Source organism: Procambarus clarkii, chromosome 77, assembly GCF_040958095.1.
Source record: "Procambarus clarkii isolate CNS0578487 chromosome 77, FALCON_Pclarkii_2.0, whole genome shotgun sequence".
In the NCBI taxonomy this organism is placed as follows: Eukaryota; Metazoa; Arthropoda; class Malacostraca; order Decapoda; family Cambaridae; genus Procambarus; species Procambarus clarkii.
Genome location: NC_091226.1, coordinates 9325655 through 9339933, shown reverse-complemented (window position 1 = coordinate 9339933; position 14279 = coordinate 9325655).

The following is a 14279-nucleotide window of genomic DNA, read 5'->3' as shown; positions in this document are numbered from 1 at the left end:
CTGGTGACAGTCCACTAGAGCTGGTGACACACCAAGAACACTGGTGACAGTCCACTAGAGCTGGTGACACACCAAGAACACGGGTGACAGTCCACTACAGCTGGTGACACACCAAGAACACTGGTGACAGACCACTGGAGCTGGTGACAGCCCACTAGAGCTGGTGACACACCAAGAACACTGGTGACAGTCCACTAGAGCTGGTGACAGTCTACTAGAGCTGGTGACACACCAAGAACACGGGAGACAGTCTGCTAGAGCTGGTGACACACCAAGAACACGGGTGACAGTCCACTAGAGCTGGTGACACACCAAGAACACTGGTGACAGCCCACTAGAGATGGGGACGAACCAAGAACACTGGTGACAGACCACTAGATCTGGTGACACACCAAGAACACTGGTGACAGTCCACTAGAGCTGGTGACAGCCCACTAGAGCTGGTGACACACCAAGAACACTGGTGACAGTCTACTAGAGCTGGTGACACACACCAAGAACACTGGTGACAGTCTACTAGAGCTGGTGACACACCAAGAACACTGGTGACAGTCCACTAGAGCTGGTGACACACCAAGAACACGGGTGACAGTCTACTAGAGCTGGTGACACACCAAGAACACAGGTGACAGATCACTAGAGCTGGTGACACACTAAGAACACTGGTGACAGACCACTAGAGCTGGTGACACACCAAGAACTCGGGTGACAGTCCACTAGAGCTGGTGACAGCCCACTAGAGCTGGTGACACACCAAGAACACTGGTTACAGCCTACTTGAGCTGGGGACACACCAAGAACACTGGTGACAGCCCACTTGAGCTGGGGACACACCAAGAACACTGGTGACAGCCCACGTGAGCTGGGGACACCCCAAAAACACTGGTGACAGCCCACTAGAGCTGGTGACACACCAAGAACACTGGTGACAGTCTACTAGAGCTGGTGACACACCAAGAACACTGGTGATAGTCGACTAGAGCTGGTGACACACCACGAACACTGGTGACAGTCCACTAGAGCTGGTGACACACCATGAACACTGGTGACAGCCCACTAGAGCTGGTGACACACAAAGAACACTGGTGACAGTCTACTGGAGCTGGTGACACACCAAGAACACTGGTGACAGCCCACTAGAGCTGGTGACACACCAAGAACACTGGTGACAGTCCACTTGAGCTGGTGACACACCATGAACACTGGTGACAGCCAACTAGAGCTGGTGACACACCAAGAACACTGGTGACAGTCTACTAGAGCTGGTGACACACCAAGAACACTGGTGACAGACCACTAGAGCTGGTGACACACCAAGAACACTGGTGACAGTCCACTAGAGCTGGTGACACACCAAGAACACTGGTGACATTCCACTAGAGCTGGTGACACACCAAGAACACTGGTGACAGTCTACTAGAGCTGGTGACACACCAAGAACACTCGTGACAGTCCACTAGAGCTGGTGACACACCAAGAACACGGGTGACAGTCCACTAGAGCTGGTGACAACCCACTAGAGCTGGTGACACACCAAGAACACTGGTGACAGTCCACTAGAGCTGGTGACACACCAAGAACACTGGTGACAGTCTACTAGAGCTGGTGACACACCAAGAACACTCGTGACAGTCCACTAGAGCTGGTGACACACCAAGAACACGGGTGACAGTCCACTAGAGCTGGTGACAACCCACTAGAGCTGGTGACACACCAAGAACACTGGTGACAGTCCACTAGAGCTGGTGACACACCAAGAACACTGGTGACAGTCCACTAGAGCTGGTGACACACCAAGAACACGGGTGACAGTCCACTAGAGCTGGTGACAACCCACTAGAGCTGGTGACACACCAAGAACACTGGTGACAGTCCACTAGAGCTGGTGACACACCAAGAACTCTGGTGACAGTCTACTAGAGCTGGTGACAGCCCACTAGAGCTGGTGACACACACCAAGAACACTGGTGACAGTCTACTAGAACTGGTGACACACCAAGAACACTGGTGACAGTCCACTAGAGCTGGTGACAGCCCACTAGAGCTGGTGACACACCAAGAACACTGGTGACAGTCTACTAGAGCTGGTGACACACACCAAGAACACTGGTGACAGTCTACTAGAGCTGGTGACACACCAAGAACACTGGTGACCGTCCACTAGAGCTGGTGACACACCAAGAACATGGGTGACAGTCTACTAGAGCTGGTGACACACCAAGAACACAGGTGACAGTTCACTAGAGCTGGTGACACACCACGAACACTGGTGACAGACCACTAGAGCTGGTGACACACTAAGAACACTGGTGACAGACCACTAGAGCTGGTGACACACCAAGAACACGGGTGACAGTCCACTAGAGCTGGTGACAGCCCACTAGAGCTGGTGACACACCAAGAACACTGGTGACAGCCTACTTGAGCTGGGGACACACCAAGAACACTGGTGACAGCCCACTTGAGCTGAGGACACACCAAGAACACTGGTGACAGCCCACGTGAGCTGGGGACACCCCAAAAACACTGGTGACAGCCCACTAGAGCTGGTGACACACCAAGAACACTGGTGACAGTCTACTAGAGCTGGTGACACACCAAGAACACTGGTGATAGTCCACTAGAGCTGGTGACACACCAAGAACACTGGTGACAGTCCACTAGAGCTGGTGACACACCATGAACACTGGTGACAGCCCACTAGAGCTGGTGACACACAAAGAACACTGGTGACAGTCTACTAGAGCTGGTGACACACCAAGAACACTGGTGACAGCCCACTGGAGCTGGTGACACACCAAGAACACTGGTGACAGTCCACTTGAGCTGGTGACACACCATGAACACTGGTGACAGCCCACTAGAGCTGGTGACACACCAAGAACACTGGTGACAGTCTACTAGAGCTGGTGACACACCAAGAACACTGGTGACAGCCCACTAGAGCTGGTGACACACCAAGAACACTGGTGACAGTCCACTAGAGCTGGTGACACACCAAGAACACTGGTGACATTCCACTAGAGCTGGTGACACACCAAGAACACTGGTGACAGTCTACTAGAGCTGGTGACACACCAAGAACACTCGTGACAGTCCACTAGAGCTGGTGACACACCAAGAACACGGGTGACAGTCCACTAGAGCTGGTGACAACCCACTAGAGCTGGTGACACACCAAGAACACTGGTGACAGTCCACTAGAGCTGGTGACACACCAAGAACACTGGTGACAGTCTACTAGAGCTGGTGACACACCAAGAACACTCGTGACAGTCCACTAGAGCTGGTGACACACCAAGAACACGGGTGACAGTCCACTAGAGCTGGTGACAACCCACTAGAGCTGGTGACACACCAAGAACACTGGTGACAGTCCACTAGAGCTGGTGACACACCAAGAACACTGGTGACAGTCCACTAGAGCTGGTGACACACCAAGAACACGGGTGACAGTCCACTAGAGCTGGTGACAACCCACTAGAGCTGGTGACACACCAAGAACACTCGTGACAGTCCACTAGAGCTAGTGACACACCAAGAACTCTGGTGACAGTCTACTAGAGCTGGTGACAGCCCACTAGAGCTGGTGACACACACCAAGAACACTGGTGACAGTCTACTAGAACTGGTGACACACCAAGAACACTGGTGACAGTCCACTAGAGCTGGTGACACACCAAGAACACTGGTGACAGTCCACTAGAGCTGGTGACACACCAAGAACACGGGTGACAGTCCACTACAGCTGGTGACACACCAAGAACACTGGTGACAGACCACTGGAGCTGGTGACAGCCCACTAGAGCTGGTGACACACCAAGAACACTGGTGACAGTCTACTAGAGCTGGTGACACACCACGAACACTCGTGACAGTCCACTAGAGCTGGTGACACACCAAGAACACGGGTGACAGTCCACTAGAGCTGGTGACAACCCACTAGAGCTGGTGACACACCAAGAACACTGGTGACAGTCCACTAGAGCTGGTGACACACCAAGAACACTGGTGACAGTCTACTAGAGCTGGTGACAGCCCACAAGAGCTGGTGACACACACCAAGAACACTGGTGACAGTCTACTAGAACTGGTGACACACCAAGAACACTGGTGATAGTCCACTAGAGCTAGTGACACACCAAGAACACTGGTGACAGTCCACTAGAGCTGGTGACACACCAAGAACACGGGTGACAGTCCACTACAGCTGGTGACACATCAAGAACACTGGTGACAGACCACTGGAGCTGGTGACAGCCCACTAGAGCTGGTGACACACCAAGAACACTGGTGACAGTCCACTAGAGCTGGTGACAGTCTACTAGAGCTGGTGACACACCAAGAACACGGGAGACAGTCTACTAGAGCTGGTGACACACCAAGAACACGGGTGACAGTCCACTAGAGCTGGTGACACACCAAGAACACTGGTGACAGCCCACTACAGCTGGGGACGAACCAAGAACACTGGTGACAGACCACTAGAGCTGGTGACACACCAAGAACACTGGTGACAGTCCACTTGAGCTGGTGACAGCCCACTAGAGCTGGTGACACACCAAGAACACTGGTGACAGTCTACTAGAGCTGGTGACACACCAAGAACACTGGTGACAGCCTACTTGAGCTGGGGACACACCAAGAACACTGGTGACAGCCCACTTGAGCTGGGGACACACCAAGAACACTGGTGACAGCCGACTTGAGCTAGGGACACACCAAAAACACTGGTGACAGCCCACTAGAGCTGGTGACACACCAAGAACACTGGTGACAGTCTACTAGAGCTGGTGACACACACCAAGAACACTGGTGACAGTCTACTAGAGCTGGTGACACACCAAGAACACTGGTGACAGTCCACTAGAGCTGGTGACACACCAAGAACACGGGTGACAGTCTACTAGAGCTGGTGACACACCAAGAACACGGGTGACAGTCCACTAGAGCTGGTGACACACCAAGAACACTGGTGACAGACCACTAGAGCTGGTGACACACCAAGAACACGGGTGACAGTCCACTAGAGCTGGTGACAGCCCACTAGAGCTGGTGACACACCAAGAACACTGGTGACAGCCCACTTGAGCTGGGGACACACCACGAACACTGGTGACAGCCCACTTGAGCTGGGGACACACCAAGAACACAGGTGACAGCCCACTTGAGCTGGGGACACACCAAGAACACTGGTGACAGCCCACTAGAGCTGGTGACACACCAAGAACACTGGTGACAGTCTACTAGAGCTGGTGACAGTCCACTACAGCTGGTGACACACCAAGAACACTGGTGACAGTCCACTAGAGCTGGTGACACACCAAGAACACGGGTGACAGTCCACTACAGCTGGTGACACACCAAGAACACTGGTGACAGACCACTGGAGCTGGTGACAGCCCACTAGAGCTGGTGACACACCAAGAACACTGGTGACAGTCTACTAGAGCTGGTGACACACCAAGAACACTCGTGACAGTCCACTAGAGCTGGTGACACACCAAGAACACTGGTGATAGTCCACTAGAGCTGGTGACACACCAAGAACACTGGTGACAGTCCACTAGAGCTGGTGACACACCATGAACACTGGTGACAGCCCACTAGAGCTGGTGACACACAAAGAACACTGGTGACAGTCTACTAGAGCTGGTGACACACCAAGAACACTGGTGACAGCCCACTAGAGCTGGTGACACACCAAGAACACTGGTGACAGTCCACTTGAGCTGGTGACACACCATGAACACTGGTGACAGCCCACTAGAGCTGGTGACACACCAAGAACACTGGTGACAGTCTACTAGAGCTGGTGACACACCAAGAACACTGGTGACAGCCCACTAGAGCTGGTGACACACCAAGAACACTGGTGACAGTCCACTAGAGCTGGTGACACACCAAGAACACTGGTGACATTCCACTAGAGCTGGTGACACACCAAGAACACTGGTGACAGTCTACTAGAGCTGGTGACACACCAAGAACACTGGTGACAGCCCACTAGAGCTGGTGACACACCAAGAACACTGGTGACAGTCCACTAGAGCTGGTGACACACCAAGAACACTGGTGACATTCCACTAGAGCTGGTGACACACCAAGAACACTGGTGACAGTCTACTAGAGCTGGTGACACACCAAGAACACTCGTGACAGTCCACTAGAGCTGGTGACACACCAAGAACACGGGTGACAGTCCACTAGAGCTGGTGACAACCCACTAGAGCTGGTGACACACCAAGAACACTGGTGACAGTCCACTAGAGCTGGTGACACACCAAGAACACTGGTGACAGTCTACTAGAGCTGGTGACACACCAAGAACACTCGTGACAGTCCACTAGAGCTGGTGACACACCAAGAACACGGGTGACAGTCCACTAGAGCTGGTGACAACCCACTAGAGCTGGTGACACACCAAGAACACTGGTGACAGTCCAATAGAGCTGGTGACACACCAAGAACACTGGTGACAGTCCACTAGAGCTGGTGACACACCAAGAACACGGGTGACAGTCCACTAGAGCTGGTGACAACCCACTAGAGCTGGTGACACACCAAGAACACTGGTGACAGTCCACTAGAGCTAGTGACACACCAAGAACTCTGGTGACAGTCTACTAGAGCTGGTGACAGCCCACTAGAGCTGGTGACACACACCAAGAACACTGGTGACAGTCTACTAGAACTGGTGACACACCAAGAACACTGGTGACAGTCCACTAGAGCTGGTGACACACCAAGAACACTGGTGACAGTCCACTAGAGCTGGTGACACACCAAGAACACGGGTGACAGTCCACTACAGCTGGTGACACACCAAGAACACTGGTGACAGACCACTGGAGCTGGTGACAGCCCACTAGAGCTGGTGACACACCAAGAACACTGGTGACAGTCTACTAGAGCTGGTGACACACCACGAACACTCGTGACAGTCCACTAGAGCTGGTGACACACCAAGAACACGGGTGACAGTCCACTAGAGCTGGTGACAACCCACTAGAGCTGGTGACACACCAAGAACACTGGTGACAGTCCACTAGAGCTGGTGACACACCAAGAACACTGGTGACAGTCTACTAGAGCTGGTGACAGCCCACAAGAGCTGGTGACACACACCAAGAACACTGGTGACAGTCTACTAGAACTGGTGACACACCAAGAACACTGGTGATAGTCCACTAGAGCTGGTGACACACCAAGAACACTGGTGACAGTCCACTAGAGCTGGTGACACACCAAGAACACGGGTGACAGTCCACTACAGCTGGTGACACACCAAGAACACTGGTGACAGACCACTGGAGCTGGTGACAGCCCACTAGAGCTGGTGACACACCAAGAACACTGGTGACAGTCCACTAGAGCTGGTGACAGTCTACTAGAGCTGGTGACACACCAAGAACACGGGAGACAGTCTACTAGAGCTGGTGACACACCAAGAACATGGGTGACAGTCCACTAGAGCTGGTGACACACCAAGAACACTGGTGACAGCCCACTAGAGCTGGGGACGAACCAAGAACACTGGTGACAGACCACTAGAGCTGGTGACACACCAAGAACACTGGTGACAGTCCACTTGAGCAGGTGACAGCCCACTAGAGCTGGTGACACACCAAGAACACTGGTGACAGTCTACTAGAGCTGGTGACACACCAAGAACACTGGTGACAGCCTACTTGAGCTGGGGACACACCAAGAACACTGGTGACAGCCCACTTGAGCTGGGGACACACCAAGAACACTGGTGACAGCCGACTTGAGCTAGGGACACACCAAAAACACTGGTGACAGCCCACTAGAGCTGGTGACACACCAAGAACACTGGTGACAGTCTACTAGAGCTGGTGACACACACCAAGAACACTGGTGACAGTCTACTAGAGCTGGTGACACACCAAGAACACTGGTGACAGTCCACTAGAGCTGGTGACACACCAAGAACACGGGTGACAGTCTACTAGAGCTGGTGACACACCAAGAACACGGGTGACAGTCCACTAGAGCTGGTGACACACCAAGAACACTGGTGACAGACCACTAGAGCTGGTGACACACCAAGAACACGGGTGACAGTCCACTAGAGCTGGTGACAGCCCACTAGAGCTGGTGACACACCAAGAACACTGGTGACAGCCCACTTGAGCTGGGGACACACCACGAACACTGGTGACAGCCCACTTGAGCTGGGGACACACCAAGAACACAGGTGACAGCCCACTTGAGCTGGGGACACACCAAGAACACTGGTGACAGCCCACTAGAGCTGGTGACACACCAAGAACACTGGTGACAGTCTACTAGAGCTGGTGACAGTCCACTACAGCTGGTGACACACCAAGAACACTGGTGACAGTCCACTAGAGCTGGTGACACACCAAGAACACGGGTGACAGTCCACTACAGCTGGTGACACACCAAGAACACTGGTGACAGACCACTGGAGCTGGTGACAGCCCACTAGAGCTGGTGACACACCAAGAACACTGGTGACAGTCTACTAGAGCTGGTGACACACCAAGAACACTCGTGACATTCCACTAGAGCTGGTGACACACCAAGAACACGGGTGACAGTCCACTAGAGCTGGTGACATCCCACTAGAGCTGGTGACACACCAAGAACACTGGTGACAGTCCACTAGAGCTGGTGACACACCAAGAACACTGGTGACAGTCTACTAGAGCTGGTGACAGCCCACTAGAGCTGGTGACACACACCAAGAACACTGGTGACAGTCTACTAGAACTGGTGACACACCAAGAACACTGGTGACAGTCCACTAGAGCTGGTGACACACCAAGAACACTGGTGACAGTCCACTAGAGCTGGTGACACACCAAGAACACGGGTGACAGTCCACTACAGCTGGTGACACACCAAGAACACTGGTGACAGACCACTGGAGCTGGTGACAGCCCACTAGAGCTGGTGACACACCAAGAACACTGGTGACAGTCCACTAGAGCTGGTGACAGTCTACTAGAGCTGGTGACACACCAAGAACACAGGAGACAGTCTACTAGAGCTGGTGACACACCAAGAACACGGGTGACAGTCCACTAGAGCTGGTGACACACCAAGAACACTGGTGACAGCCCACTAGAGCTGGGGACGAACCAAGAACACTGGTGACAGACCACTAGAGCTGGTGACACACCAAGAACACTGGTGACAGTCCACTAGAGCTGGTGACAGCCCACTAGAGCTGGTGACACACCAAGAACACTGGTGACAGTCTACTAGAGCTGGTGACACACACCAAGAACACTGGTGACAGTCTACTAGAGCTGGTGACACACCATGAACACTGGTGACAGTCTACTAGAGCTGGTGACACACCAAGAACACGGGTGACAGTCCACTAGAGCTGGTGACACACCAAGAACACTGGTGACAGACCACTAGAGCTGGTGACACACCAAGAACACGGGTGACAGTCCACTAGAGCTGGTGACAGCCCACTAGAGCTGGTGACACACCAAGAACACTGGTGACAGCCTACTTGAGCTGGGGACACACCAAGAACACTGGTGACAGCCCACTTGAGCTGGGGACACACCAAGAACACTGGTGAGAGCCGACTTGAGCTGGGGACACACCAAAAACACTGGTGACAGCCCACTAGAGCTGGTGACACACCAAGAACACTGGTGACAGTCTACTAGAGCTGGTGACACACACCAAGAACACTGGTGACAGTCTACTAGAGCTGGTGACACACCAAGAACACTGGTGACAGTCCACTAGAGCTGGTGACACACCAAGAACACGGGTGACAGTCTACTAGAGCTGGTGACACACCAAGAACACGGGTGACAGTCCACTAGAGCTGGTGACACACCAAGAACACTGGTGACAGACCACTAGAGCTGGTGACACACCAAGAACACGGGTGACAGTCCACTAGAGCTGGTGACAGCCCACTAGAGCTGGTGACACACCAAGAACACTGGTGACAGCCCACTTGAGCTGGGGACACACCAAGAACACTGGTGACAGCCCACTTGAGCTGGGGACACACCAAGAACACAGGTGACAGCCCACTTGAGCTGGGGACACACCAAGAACACTGGTGACAGCCCACTAGAGCTGGTGACACACCAAGAACACTGGTGACAGTCTACTAGAGCTGGTGACAGTCCACTACAGCTGGTGACACACCAAGAACACTGGTGACAGTCTACTAGAGCTGGTGACACACACTAAGAACACTGGTGACAGTCTACTACAGCTGGTGACAGCCCACTATAGCTGGTGACACACACCAAGAACACTGGTGACAGCCCACTATAGCTGGTGACACACACCAAGAACACTGGTGACAGTCTACTAGAGCTGGTGACTGCCTACTACAGCTGGTGACAGCCCACTAGAGCTGGTGACACACCAAGAACACTGGTGACAGTCCACTAGAGCTGGTGACACACCAAGAACACTGTTGACAGCCCACTTGAGCTGGGGACACACCAAGAACACTGGTGACAGCCCAATAGAGCTGGTGACGCACCAAGAACACTGGTGACAGCCCACTAGAGCTAGTGACACACCAAGAACACTGGTGACAGTCCACAAGAGCTGGTGACACACCAAGAACTCTGGTGACAGCCCACTAGAGCTGGTGACACACCAAGAACACTGGTGACAGTCTCACTAGAGCTGGTGACACACCAAGAACACTGGTGACAGTCAACTAGAGCTGGTGACAGCCCACTAGAGCTGGTGACACACCAAGAACACTGGTGACAGTCTACTAGAGCTGGTGACACACCACGAACACTGGTGACAGTCTACTAGAGCTGGTGACACACCAAGAACACTGGTGACAGTCTACTAGAGCTGGTGACACACCACGAACACTGGTGACAGTCTACTAGAGCTGGTGACACACCAAGAACACTGGTGACAGTCTACTAGAGCTGGTGACACACCATGAACACTGGTGACAGCCCACTAGAACTGGTGACACACCAAGAACACTGGTGATAGTCCACTAGAGCTGGTGACACACCAAGAACACTGGTGACAGTCCACTAGAGCTGGTGACACACCATGAACACTGGTGACAGCCCACTAGAGCTGGTGACACACCGAGAACACTGGTGACAGTCTACTAGAGCTGGTGACAGCCTACTACAGCTGGTGACAGCCCACTAGAGCTGGTGACACACCAAGAACACTGGTGACAGTCCACTAGAGCTGGTGACACACCAAGAACACTGTTGACAGCCCACTTGAGCTGGGGACACACCAAGAACACTGGTGACAGCCCAATAGAGCTGGTGACGCACCAAGAACACTGGTGACAGCCCACTAGAGCTAGTGACACACCAAGAACACTGGTGACAGTCCACAAGAGCTGGTGACACACCAAGAACTCTGGTGACAGCCCACTAGAGCTGGTGACACACCAAGAACACTGGTGACAGTCTCACTAGAGCTGGTGACACACCAAGAACACTGGTGACAGTCAACTAGAGCTGGTGACAGCCCACTAGAGCTGGTGACACACCAAGAACACTGGTGACAGTCTACTAGAGCTGGTGACACACCACGAACACTGGTGACAGTCTACTAGAGCTGGTGACACACCAAGAACACTGGTGACAGTCTACTAGAGCTGGTGACACACCACGAACACTAGTGACAGTCTACTAGAGCTGGTGACACACCAAGAACACTGGTGACAGTCTACTAGAGCTGGTGACACACCATGAACACTGGTGACAGCCCACTAGAGCTGGTGACACACCAAGAACACTGGTGATAGTCCACTAGAGCTGGTGACACACCAAGAACACTGGTGACAGTCCACTAGAGCTGGTGACACACCATGAACACTGGTGACAGCCCACTAGAGCTGGTGACACACCAAGAACACTGGTGACAGTCTACTAGAGCTGGTGACACACCAAGAACACTGGTGACAGCCCACTAGAGCTGGTGACACACCAAGAACACTGGTGACAGTCCACTAGAGCTGGTGACACACCAAGAACACTGGTGACATTCCACTAGAGCTAGTGACACACCAAGAACACTGGTGACAGTCTACTAGAGCTGGTGACACACCAAGAACACTGGTGACATTCCACTAGAGCTGGTGACACACCAAGAACACTGGTGACAGTCTACTAGAGCTGGTGACACACCAAGAACACGGGTGACAGTCCACTAGAGCTGGTGACACACCAAGAACACTGGTGACAGACCACTAGAGCTGGTGACACACCAAGAACACGGGTGAGAGTCCACTAGAGCTGGTGACAGCCCACTAGAGCTGGTGACACACCAAGAACACTGGTGACAGCCCACTTGAGCTGGGGACACACCAAGAACACTGGTGACAGCCCACTTGAGCTGGGGACACACCAAGAACACAGGTGACAGCCCACTTGAGCTGGGGACACACCAAGAACACTGGTGACAGCCCACTAGAGCTGGTGACACACCTAGAACACTGGTGACAGTCTACTAGAGCTGGTGACAGTCCACTACAGCTGGTGACACACCAAGAACACTGGTGTCAGTCTACTAGAGCTGGTGACACACACTAAGAACACTGGTGACAGTCTACTACAGCTGGTGACAGCCCACTATAGCTGGTGACACACACCAAGAACACTGGTGACAGTCTACTAGAGCTGGTGACAGCCTACTACAGCTGGTGACAGCCCACTAGACCTGGTGACACACCAAGAACACTGGTGACAGTCCACTGGAGCTGGTGACACACCAAGAACACTGTTGACAGCCCACTTGAGCTGGGGACACACCAAGAACACTGGTGACAGCCCAATAGAGCTGGTGACGCACCAAGAACACTGGTGACAGCCCACTAGAGCTAGTGACACACCAAGAACACTGGTGACAGTCCACAAGAGCTGGTGACACACCAAGAACTCTGGTGACAGCCCACTAGAGCTGGTGACACACCAAGAACACTGGTGACAGTCTCACTAGAGCTGGTGACACACCAAGAACACTGGTGACAGTCAACTAGAGCTGGTGACAGCCCACTAGAGCTGGTGACACACCAAGAACACTGGTGACAGTCTACTAGAGCTGGTGACACACCACGAACACTGGTGACAGTCTACTAGAGCTGGTGACACACCACGAACACTGGTGACAGTCTACTAGAGCTGGTGACACACCATGAACACTGGTGACAGCCCACTAGAGCTGGTGACACACCAAGAACACTGGTGATAGTCCACTAGAGCTGGTGACCCACCAAGAACACTGGTGACAGTCCACTAGAGCTGGTGACACACCATGAACACTGGTGACAGCCCACTAGAGCTGGTGACACACCAAGAACACTGGTGACAGTCTACTAGAGCTGGTGACACACCAAGAACACTGGTGACAGCCCACTAGAGCTGGTGACACACCAAGAACACTGGTGACAGTCCACTAGAGCTGGTGACACACCAAGAACACTGGTGACATTCCACTAGAGCTGGTGACACACCAAGAACACTGGTGACAGTCTACTAGAGCTGGTGACACACCAAGAACACTGGTGATAGTCCACTAGAGCTGGTGACACACCAAGAACACTGGTGACAGTCCACTAGAGCTGGTGACACACCATGAACACTGGTGACAGCCCACTAGAGCTGGTGACACACCAAGAACACTGGTGACAGTCTACTAGAGCTGGTGACACACCAAGAACACTGGTGACAGCCCACTAGAGCTGGTGACACACCAAGAACACTGGTGACAGTCTACTAGAGCTGGTGACACACCAAGAACACTGGTGACATTCCACTAGAGCTGGTGACACACCAAGAACACTGGTGACAGTCTACTAGAGCTGGTGACACACCAAGAACACGGGTGACAGTCCACTAGAGCTAGTGACACACCAAGAACACTGGTGACAGACCACTAGAGCTGGTGACACACCAAGAACACGGGTGACAGTCCACTAGAGCTGGTGACAGCCCACTAGAGCTGGTGACAGCCCACTAGAGCTGGTGACACACCAAGAACACTGGTAACAGCCCACTTGAGCTGGGGACACACCAAGAACACTGGTGACAGCCCACTTGAGCTGGGGACACACCAAGAACACAGGTGACAGCCCACTTGAGCTGGGGACACACCAAGAACACTGGTGACAGCCCACTAGAGCTGGTGACACACCTAGAACACTGGTGACAGTCCACTAGAGCTGGTGACAGTCCACTACAGCTGGTGACACACCAAGAACACTGGTGACAGTCTCCTAGAGCTGGTGACACACACTAAGAACA